This window comes from Halyomorpha halys, unplaced genomic scaffold, assembly GCF_000696795.3.
Source record: "Halyomorpha halys isolate HHAL.00 unplaced genomic scaffold, Hhal_1.1 Scaffold324.1, whole genome shotgun sequence".
Lineage (NCBI taxonomy): Eukaryota > Metazoa > Arthropoda > Insecta > Hemiptera > Pentatomidae > Halyomorpha > Halyomorpha halys.
Window position 1 is genome coordinate 266661 of NW_027112641.1, and position 11142 is coordinate 277802.

At 32.3% G+C, this 11142-nt stretch overlaps 1 long non-coding RNA gene across 1 annotated transcript in view; it reads right to left on the reverse strand.

Annotated features, from left to right (window-relative positions):
* Window positions 1-11142, reverse strand: part of LOC106681284 (uncharacterized) — a 305757-nt gene that overhangs the window by 195587 nt on the left and 99028 nt on the right. The window lies entirely within an intron of this gene.

An 11142-nucleotide genomic window follows, 5' to 3' on the forward strand; every position in this document is an offset into this window, starting at 1 on the left:
AATTATATATTATAATACATTATCATCATATAACAGTTACATATATATAAAATAATATATAACAAATATGTACCGTTACTACTGGGTTTAGTGTGTAATACTTTGTAAGGGAGTACTGTTACAAGAGCTACGGTTGTGCAAGGAGGTGGCTTGGTCAGCCACAGGCTCATAAGCCAGATTTTTACCTAATTAATCCCACTTTATAAAGCTGGGTGGAACCTAAAGGGCTCCTGAACCAAAAGGGCTGACTCATGGCTACAGTAATACAGAAAATAATTATTTGCCTCAGCCGGATTCGGACACGGATCCTTGGAGTTAGTAGCACAGTTCCTTACCGGTGAGCTACCCACATACTAAAATATACTTTTTTCGTCAAGAATCTACGTGTGAAATAAAATATAAAAGTTAAAATTAAATCTGTACCGCTATAACCCATGAAGGGTCAGGGGTTCAGTACTTTGTAAGAGAGTACTGTTACTAGACCAACGGTTGTGCAAGGAGGTGATTTGGTCAGAATCACGCTCGACCGCCAGATTTTTTCCCAATCAAGGGTAACCAATTTAGGAGGCTGTAGGAGAATGTTCAGTCCACAAACATGGAAGTATTCTATATTATGTCACCTGCTAAGGTGGGACATAAAATAAGGTTCCGAATTTATCGACATGAGGACCAGGGTGCACAATCTAGAGGTATAAAAGCCAATTAGCCATGGCGCAACCTATCATGCATAATAGGAACTACCATCTGATAAGCCTTATCCCTGACCAGTTCTGACCAACTAATTTGTAAGGATGTTCTTTCTTTCTATTACCAGCCCTCGAAGAAGAAAGGTGTACAGTCTAGAAGCCGGCCAGACATATATTCTCAGCAGCAGCCTAGGACATCGGTGACTATCTCAGTATTGGATTTAACACACTCAACACAAGATTTAAGAACAAATGTGATCAGCACGATTCTCACAGAATCGTGATCCGCCATTATCATAAATTCAATGTCTACTTCATTTCTATCTCCTTTCAGCAGTAAAACTCATGTTTCCTCTCTCAAAATTAACTAACCAACTCACAAGTAATATTACATACGTTTTGACTTACCCTCCTCAACTAAACCTATTTCTATAATTCAGAAAATATCAAGTTAATCTTAGAAATCTTGTCTAATCTAAAAAAAAAAAAACTTACTGAAATATGGAATATGTAAAAACAGCATCAGGTCATGACTCCTCCATGCACTGAATCAGAGAATGCCTGATCAGAACAAAGGCCAAAATAATTACTTGGTTCGTAAGAGAAAGTGTCCCTATATTTCCTATTTTTATTGAAGAATTTCATCACTGTGAAAGTACTATATTCATTTAATGGCATAAAAACAATTTTTGAAGCCTTTTCAAAACATCAATCCTGCGTCCTCTTGTTTTTGTTAATTGATTAAAACTAGTGCGCTAAGTGGGGAAAAATAGTATTTAAATTTAAAATTTTTATTAGTAGCAATTACCTAACAAAGGCTACTATAATTTTTAAATACATCGTAGATAATATGTCTTCGCGATAATTGAAAAATACATGATAATATGAAAAAAAAAATAGAAGGAATGGGTTCACACGTACGATACATAACAACGTTTCAAATCCATCGCTGCTTGGAGAAAGTTGATAGCAGAAACCAAGTTTGCTACAACCCAAGTTGTTGGAATTAGTTTAAGCCGAAGCCTAACCAGGGCAACAATTGAACCAGACTTGTGCAGATAGCAAAACTCCAATTCGGAAGGACTTGTATTGTTTAAGACATTTCGTTATAACAGAACTAAGTAATCTCAAAGGTCAAACGTTAATGTCTACCAAGATAGGAACTTTCGAACTGCAACTCCAAGACACGCATTATGTTTCTTTGATTATAACTCAATCGTGCTGAAAAGTGGATTGTTCTTTCCGTTTATGGAATGTAGTGGAAATCTCCATTGTCTTCCCTTCATCTTCTGAGTTCAAGAGTAAGAATTTTGAAGAAAACTCAAAGAATTTATAATCTTAGTTATTTTGTTATTATTATGGCAATGGTTTCATGTAAAAAGTAATGTACTAAAATACGGTAAATTTGTAATAAAATTATTTTGGATTATAAATCATGCGTTTATTGAAAGAAATATTTATTAAATTACTGATTATTTGAGAGTGGTTTATATTATAATTAACACAAACTTCACTTTTACCCACAACTTTTTATTTTAAAATAAAAAGATGAGAGTAAAAGTGGATCATCGAAGTTTGTGTTGGCAGAACTATTTATTCTTTATTGAAAGAAAATATTCATTTAATAATAATAACAATATATTTTTTTTTTTAATTTTTATACATACTGGATCATTGAATAGTATCGGGTCAAACACTCCGAAGCTCTCCAATAAATTTCTTATCTGTGTAAACCAGTTATATTGTAAACTCAAACGGTTGTTACTGTCTTGCTGCAGTAGCTTTAAATAATATTGTTTCACAAAGCGAGTACAACTCATGTTAAGAATTTTTAGTTTGCGTATAAACTAAGATCAGCTTAAGGGTGCACAGTAAGGCGTGGTCAATATCAAACTTAACATGGTCAACACTCCAATTTAACTTAGATTAGATTTACTAAATGTACAGTTGTAAATAGCAATAAATAAATATTAAAAAATATATTTATATCCTGACTGCCTACTGATAAAGCAAGTACAATGTCTACTGATAAATTTCAATACAGCACATTGTCTTGCTTTATAAGCAGGGATGATGGGAGTTGACTTAGGTCGTTAGGTGGAATATTTACCATCGAAATCAGAGTAAATGGACCAACATCGGGTATTGGTACCCGGTCGTGGGGAAATGCATAGAACAGTCTAATCTAATCTCAAATATAAGATTTTCAGTTGTTTTTCAATGATTTGAAGTATTCAAGGCCAAGCCTTTGAAACAGGGGGTAATCCAATACATCGTTAATATGGACAGTTTTTTCAACTACTGCTAGAAATCAGTTTAAAAAAATGTGAATAATAATTATGAAAATTAACCTTAATAAATGCATACTCTCTATATAAAATATATTTTTTAGTAACCAGGATAAAGTTTGCTCTGTCCTGGTAACTAAAAATGATCAACAGTAATACAAAACAGCAATAAATGTATATAATCTACAACGGTGGTTTGCGGTCCAGCTCTCCTCCTCCCACCGTATCTAAACTGAACATTAAATTAAATTCCAATGAAGATACCGAGTATATTATCCTTTTATAAAACTTTCCAGGTATTAACAATAAATAAAGACTGATTCACTGATAATACAAAATCCCTTAGGGTTAAGCTGGTAGCTACAAAAAGTCTGATTGGCTGTGTCAAAAACCATATGCGATTAAAATCAATGATCTCGAAGTTCCTTAATACCAAATGCAGTGGGAACCAGGAAATAGAAAGTGTAATAAATACGGAGGATAACACCGACAACTAATTAAGAAGTAAATTTGTGGTATAGATCATATTTTATACATAAATATACTAGTAGTGTAATTGTTAGAGTTGGCGAGACAGCAACGTAGGCAACAGAATGAGATATAGCGACTTGGAAAATGCTGGCAAGAATTTATTCAAGATTTAAGAATACTAAAAAACTTAAAGTATGAGAGATAGTTGACGTACTTGGAGATGATGGTTGGGGATGCAGTCAAAATGAAACACAAATAAGTTGGTGTAACTTATTTAATTGTGCTAACGTTTAGGCTAGAGTTTCTAGCATTTGACGTTTGGTTTTCAAGCTAACAGTCCTGATGAAAGCTAGAAACTCTAGCCGAAACGTTGGCACAATTAAATAAGTTACACCAACTTATTTGTGTTTCATTTTGACCACACCTCCAACAATCATCTCCTAGTAAAAAACTTTTTCCTCTTTTGTATATACAATAAATAAATACAAGAAAATTGTATTTGAAAAAAACCTAATGCTAAAATGTTTTTGTTTTTCAGTTTAATTTTTTTTAACGGAAACAGTAGTAATATAGAAGAATAAAATACCGTTGGAAGCGCAAATCATTTAGAAAAATAAATACCAAAAAATTAACAAACAAAGTCGTAGAAGGAAATGGAAAATAACGAAGAACGCATAAATAATTCTGTATTCTGTATATAAATGTGCTTGTATTTCCATGGCAATGATAACAACAGTTTGTTTTTACTCTAATATACCTATATATGAAAGGGTTAATTACAATTCAAAGTAATGGTAAATGAAATTTAGGTGTAAAATGCAACAGATATTTTATTTATAAGTTATTCATAATTGTCCATATAAATTTCTATTACGATAAAGGAATATGATTAAAACGTATCAAGCTGATTTTAGTTGAATTCTATCACTAAGTAGTCTGTATACTGCTATTGAGTTCTTTAAAGAAATACCTCTGTACATCCCGGAAGTCATCAATCCTCCATGGATACACAGGCTACCAAATACAATGCTCCAATTATCCCGATTTCCCAAAGGCAGTACGTCACCTACTGAATATAGAACTAGGTTCTCACGTCTTTGTCAAAATATTCCTGATCCTTTTTTTATATATACTGATGGATCAAAATCTGACGAATCTACAGCATCCTCTTTCATCACAAACAACTCAACCCATAAAATAAAACTACATAAATTATGCAGAGTATATACAGCTGAATTATATGCAATAGCCTCAGCACTCCACTTCTCCATGACAGTAACGAATACTAATATAGTTATCATTACCGACTCTTTAAGTTCACTAAAAGCCATGAAGATCGTTTACCCGAAACACCCGGTGATCATAAAAATTCACAATTATACCAACATGCTCGAAAACTTGGGAAAAACTGTTTTCTTTATATGGGTGCCGGGTCACGTGGGGATCACTGGAAATGAACTGGCGGACATTGCAGCTAAACAAGCACTTGCTCTTCCAGGTCAGGGCACGGCCATTCTGACACCACAAGAAAAAAGTCTTCCAATGAAAAATGAGATATTATCTAGTTGGCAAGCCATGTGGGATGAAAGCCCGCCAAGCAAATTAAAAACCATCAAAAAAACCACTAAACCATGGACCACATCAAACTGTTCCAATCGCAGGGAGGAGGATAGGTCATACGAGTTTAACTCATAGATATCTGATCAGTAAGCAGCCACCTCCAAAATGTCAATACTGCAACAATATACTTACGATCAGTCACATATTTGAAAAATGCCATTTTTATTCTGCGAACTTGAGTAGATTGGGAGTAGGACCGAGTTTATCGGATGCTCTGAATGATGACCAGAAGAACGTGGAACTGGTCTTAGTTTTCTTAAAAAGGAATGACCTTTTGAATAAGATTTAAACCAGAAAATCTGTTATGCATAATAAAAAAAATACCAACAGAAGTAATTATTTAAATTTTTTTTTTCGAAATTATTTAAAGTGAAATAGAATTATAGAAATAAAATATAAAGCACGAAACATGGGCGTTGATGACCTCAGGGTTTTACGCCCTTAAGCCCCAGACAACAACAACAACTAAGTAGTCTGTAACATTATGACTGTAATAAGTTAATTGCTTTATTAATTATTTACATTAAAGAATTATTATTTATTATAAAAAAAATAAAATTTATTTTACACACTACTCACCTGACAGCAATGCGGTTTGCGACAGGGCAGCAGAGGATAACTCACCGAATAACGAACTGTGCACAATATCGGCACTGAGAACAGACTGCACTATCTGCCAAATAATGTTTGTCAGTGAACACTCGCATGCGATAGTTCAATGTCACGACATATCTTGGCACAGAAGAACTTTTCTAATTCAATAATAAACTACTCGGATCTTACCAGCTTCAGATGTTTACGGTATTTAATTAATTTCATTGCGAAAAACAATCTAGGGAAGTTAGAAAAAAAGTATAAAACAGTACCAATCCAATTTTCATAATGTAAGTATTATTATATATATATTTTTTTTTTACATTTTAATTACTTGTATAAAGATATATAATTGAACAGAAATAAATCATTCCAACACTTTTTCACGTGATTTACATCCACAATTGGAGTCAACAGCTAAACTTGAACGATCGGTTGATAAATTCGAACAAATAAAACTCAGCTCACTCTCTGTAATTTATTGCTACTGTTTTAACGGTCTGAAAAAAAGACGAAAAAAAGTGGTAATCCGAACTTGTCAAACTCCCCCTCCAAACTCGAACCAGTCCAGGCACAATTCATGTGTTTTTTCTCCTTTGGGAATGTACCAATTTGCATTACACCCTACCTATGCTTCTGTAATTGAAGCTCAATTAGGTGATAAGACTGATTGGTTTCTTCCTGATTTAATTATATAAGTTAAGTTCCATTCTTGACTAAATGAGTATGTCATCGATATTAAATTTATTCCGGATGATACTTCGATAAAAATAATGAAACAAATAGACATCCTGTAGAGAATTTTCCATTCGCTTTTTGGAGAGAAACTAATAAAAAAATACAATAGATATTATCCTTTATTTTTTATTAGAAAAATCATGAATTACATTCCCATTAAAAGGTATAAAACCACCTCAATTTTCTTAGAGAAAATTCGATTAATTTTGGAATATGAATGAAGCTTTAGCTTTTCTAATGGATCTCTATTACAACAGAAGTAAAGTAAGACGGAGTAAGGGCATATCCGAAGGGCGAATAAATTGAGATTTTCCTCAAATTGGTTTTGTAGAAAGATCTGCCATCTATGGCACTTTAAAGTTAATAGGTTAAATTTACTTAATTTTTATTTACATATTTATTGACATTTAAACTGTATATAAAATACAACAATTAAATTTGAAGTAAGATTATAATGGTATGATACAGCATGTGGTATGATACTACCCATTGATACCACTCTAAAAATATTTTTACAATATAAGGTCACGAGACCACCATCTTCTTTTCAGGCGGGATTGCCAGGAATGGAAGAGGAAGCAAGGTTAGAAACTAGTAGGTTTGGGTGTTTAGGGAGTTTATAATGGAAGGAGTGATATCGGGTTCGGGCTAGATCGGTAACATAAGGAACATTTAGGTCTTTATGGATGGTTTTATTTGTAACAAAGTAAGGAGCATTGAGGATTTTACAAAGGATTTCGGATTGTAAGGATTGGATACGAGAAGAATTCGAAGGTTTAGTGTTATTCCAGGACACGTGTGTGATATTTCTTTATATCTCAAGTATCGGGCTATTAACAAAAAATCGGATGTAAAAAATTGAAATTCATGTTACACTAACCTAATAAATACATGAGACACAATTAACAACACTAAATATAAATGAACAAAATACAAAACAGAAAGAACAGACGGACTACCTATTAGAATCTAGAGTTAGTTGATTCACAGCAATGTGGAACAAACTATAATAGACAATAATTGTGAGTAATGTTTTAATTGTAATAGTTATTAATCTTAAATTATACTATGAACATTACTAGAAGTTTCATTATGTCAAATTTTTTCCACTGTTTATTTAATTTTAATCATTACTTATTTTATTATGATATATTACTACATATTTGATTTCTTAATATACATGAGTAATTTCAGAGTTTTTAATATATTTTTTTTAAACATTTGTCTTCCATTATTATTAACTTTATTATATTATATTTTATCTTCTATTTGTATCAACTACTACCTACTTAATTTATTGTTACATATATTTCCGAGTTTGCTTGTTATTAATTTATTTTGTACCCACAAGGTTGTGGGGTGACAGTAGCAGCGTGGTAACGCGCCTGTCTGCCAACCAATAGATTGCGAGTTCTAGCCCGGCTCCACCTAGGGTTTTTTCAAGCAAAAGATTATGCAATACTCATTCACAATCTCCCCCGGGCATTTGTGAGGCCCATTAGCCAATGGGTGGCACTCACAAAAATAGGCGTGGGAGTGGCGGACCCAGCCTATGAAAACCACATCATGAAACGTGCGATGTATTTCTCAACGATGTATTTCTCAAGTGCATCACGCGAGGCCTTGGACCTCCACGGTCTGTCACGTCAATGAAAGAAGAAATTAAGGTTGCTATCTCGTTTTATATTTCAGCCCTGATGAAGGCTTGAGTATCAGGTCGAAACGTTGACACAAACATATAAGTTTTACTTTATTATCATAATGACTGCACCTCCAGCCAGTCATCTTCTCATATCAATCTACGATCAACTATTAACAACTCATTACAAATTAAATAAAGTTCCTTTGAATAATTTGCTTACTTTAATCGTATATGACACAGCTTTCTTGACCAATATTTATTTCCTTTCTATTTTTTTTTTAATTCGAAAAAACAGAGATACCATAAACAAGCAAGCCCCATTAAATTTCAAATAAGTTAGTCGTGATGCCCGAGTCATTACAGCAACCTCTTCCGATTGTTAGTATGAATTTATTCGGCTAATATATTTATAAGAGTCGGTAAATTAAGGCTAACCTTGGCTCACAATGACACAGACAAAAAAAAAAAGTTGAGATGAAACAGTGAAGGAACTGCCATACTGTCCCCTTGATATATATTTGAAGAACCGGTCCCACTATCTCATCTGGTTAGATCTCATCCTTGAACTTACTCTTCTTCAGCATCCTCCACCAAATCTTTTCCTTTCGATCTGCCTCCTCAGTATTTCTCTGAAATAAGATAACAATAATATTGATATTCTCTCTCAGGTATAACAAAGTGATTCTCCTGAATGTGCATGTAATAGTGAGGTAACTTCGTAATAAAACATCAGACACTTCATTGATATTTAATTTCATTTTCAAATTATTGCGTTATAGTTAATATATTTTATTAATTGGTTATTATTAATCACCATCTGAATATTTATTGTATTACTAGCAAACCCGGCAATGCTTCTCAATTACTAGATTAATAGATAGATTAATATAATTCAATTGAAAGTTTGATATAAATTAATATATTTAATTATTTATACATTTTACTAATGATATAATTAATTGCTCACTATATCAATTTAGTTTATAGCAGTTAATAACATTATATAATACGAATATACGGTAAAAAAATAACTTCAACACGACTCAACTTATCTACACCAATCTTGGCAGTGGTTAAGACTACACCAAAGGGCATAAACCGGGTCAAGATAAACAGATTAAAACTGGGGGTATAAAATAAAACGCTTAAAAAGTTTCCTTTATTTATAGTAAATACACAATGCAAGGTAGTTACAAGACTGAATTCCTTAAGTGCTAAGCAATTAAAAGTGTAATCGTAAGGCTTCAACGAAATAAAAGCGGAATTATCATTCCTTTAAACTTACTATAAAAATATATATTTTTAAACATATATAGTTATAGTTTTAAATTCAAATGAAAACAATGAAGCAGTTGGTGAAACAATGAATTCTGCAAGTGAAAATTAAAAGCTAAATTTTTGGTAAGAATTTTAATTAATAAAGTCACGTAAGAATGTCAAATTCTTTAAAATTGTTAAGATTCCAAAATTTCTTATTTTATTAAATACCCCACCCCGCATTATCAGGTTATTTTCTTGATAAAAAAGAATAGATTAAAGCGTTTTCCTAACTAAATTAAACACTCAGTGTTCAAAAAAAAATTCAAATAAATTAATAATTTTCAAAAATACTTTTTTTTTTTCATTTATATTCACGGTACTTAAAACTGGAGCATGGTACGGTTGCTTGTCTAAATGTTCAAACACCCTAAAATAAAATAATCGTGACACTATACAAATAAATCTTTAAAAGCTGTACTTATTTTTTTAAATACTCTTTATTTAACTGATAATCGATAGCATTATCGATCTATGGATATTTATTTCCTATAGACTGAAGCGTTTTCCAAACTAAATCAAGCACTGAGAAAAAATTCAAATAACCAATAAAATCTTTACGATATCATTGGATATCTGTTTCCCAGAGAAAATGGTGTTTATAATCTAACAAAATGCTCAGGAGGTAACACTCCTCCGATCCTCGGTCATCAAATCATACTGTCTAGACTCCATTTTGGTTCTAACATTCTACAAAAATTCCATGAAAGCTATAATTGGATCCCATAATTTCGTGATAATAGACTGTATAATTCTAGAATAATACACACTTGAAGTCTGAAAGGGAATGTAGACATCTCCCCATGATGTCTCCACAAAGGTTTATTAAAATTAGATAGAATGGATAATTTCTCAACAATTTCACATAAAAGTTGTTGAAATCTAATTTTAGTTAATGTTACGTAATGTAAATAAAATATATGGAGTGTAAATAATACACCAGCAGGGTAGTTGATGAGGTTAGGGGAATGAGAAATGTCCGCTTGTTCAGACCAGCGTATCAGAAAGGACAACAAAAATACAAGTGTTCTGGAAGAAGAACACGGGAAAGAGTTGGAGCGTACAAGAAGCGCCTCTGATACAAGCGGAGAGCAGTACCTCACCCTCCGTACAGGACCTTTTAGTTATACAGCTGCCCCTGTCGCTAAACAAGGCAACTGGAGATAATTCGATAGCTGGACTGGTTTCAGCTCTGTGGTGGGGCTGAATATCCTTTTCCCGTCAGTCGGGCGACAATATTCGTTCATCTGATAACAACAGTGCCTTTGAACAGTTCATGATACATTATAGGGACCAATAAAATAAATAATAGAAACTAGATAAGTGAAAACTGAAATTTTAAGAAATCAATACATCTTTCTACATTGGCATACTCATGTAATCACGGAATAAACTAAAATAATTCTAATTACTAATATATATATATACTCTCTTGTTCGAGACTGGAAGATTAATTAATAATAACAAAAATTATCAAGAGAAGACAAATCGATATGCTCATATCGATCCCTAACTTACTGATATTGATTGACCATATTTTTATTTCGTTGAAAACAATGTGTATATTTTTATTTTTATTATTTATATTTGCAAAGAGGAAATTGCAATTTATTATTTTTTCTCTTTCTATCTTCATTAAACTTAGCTGTTAAATATTTTTTCTTTTATTTATTATTAATTTTGAGAATTAATTTTTGGTTATTATTTTCTTTGGTTGTTTCTTTCATTCATTATAAAATACATATTTTGCTACACTTTGCAGATCTTTTTTTTTTTGGATTTAAAC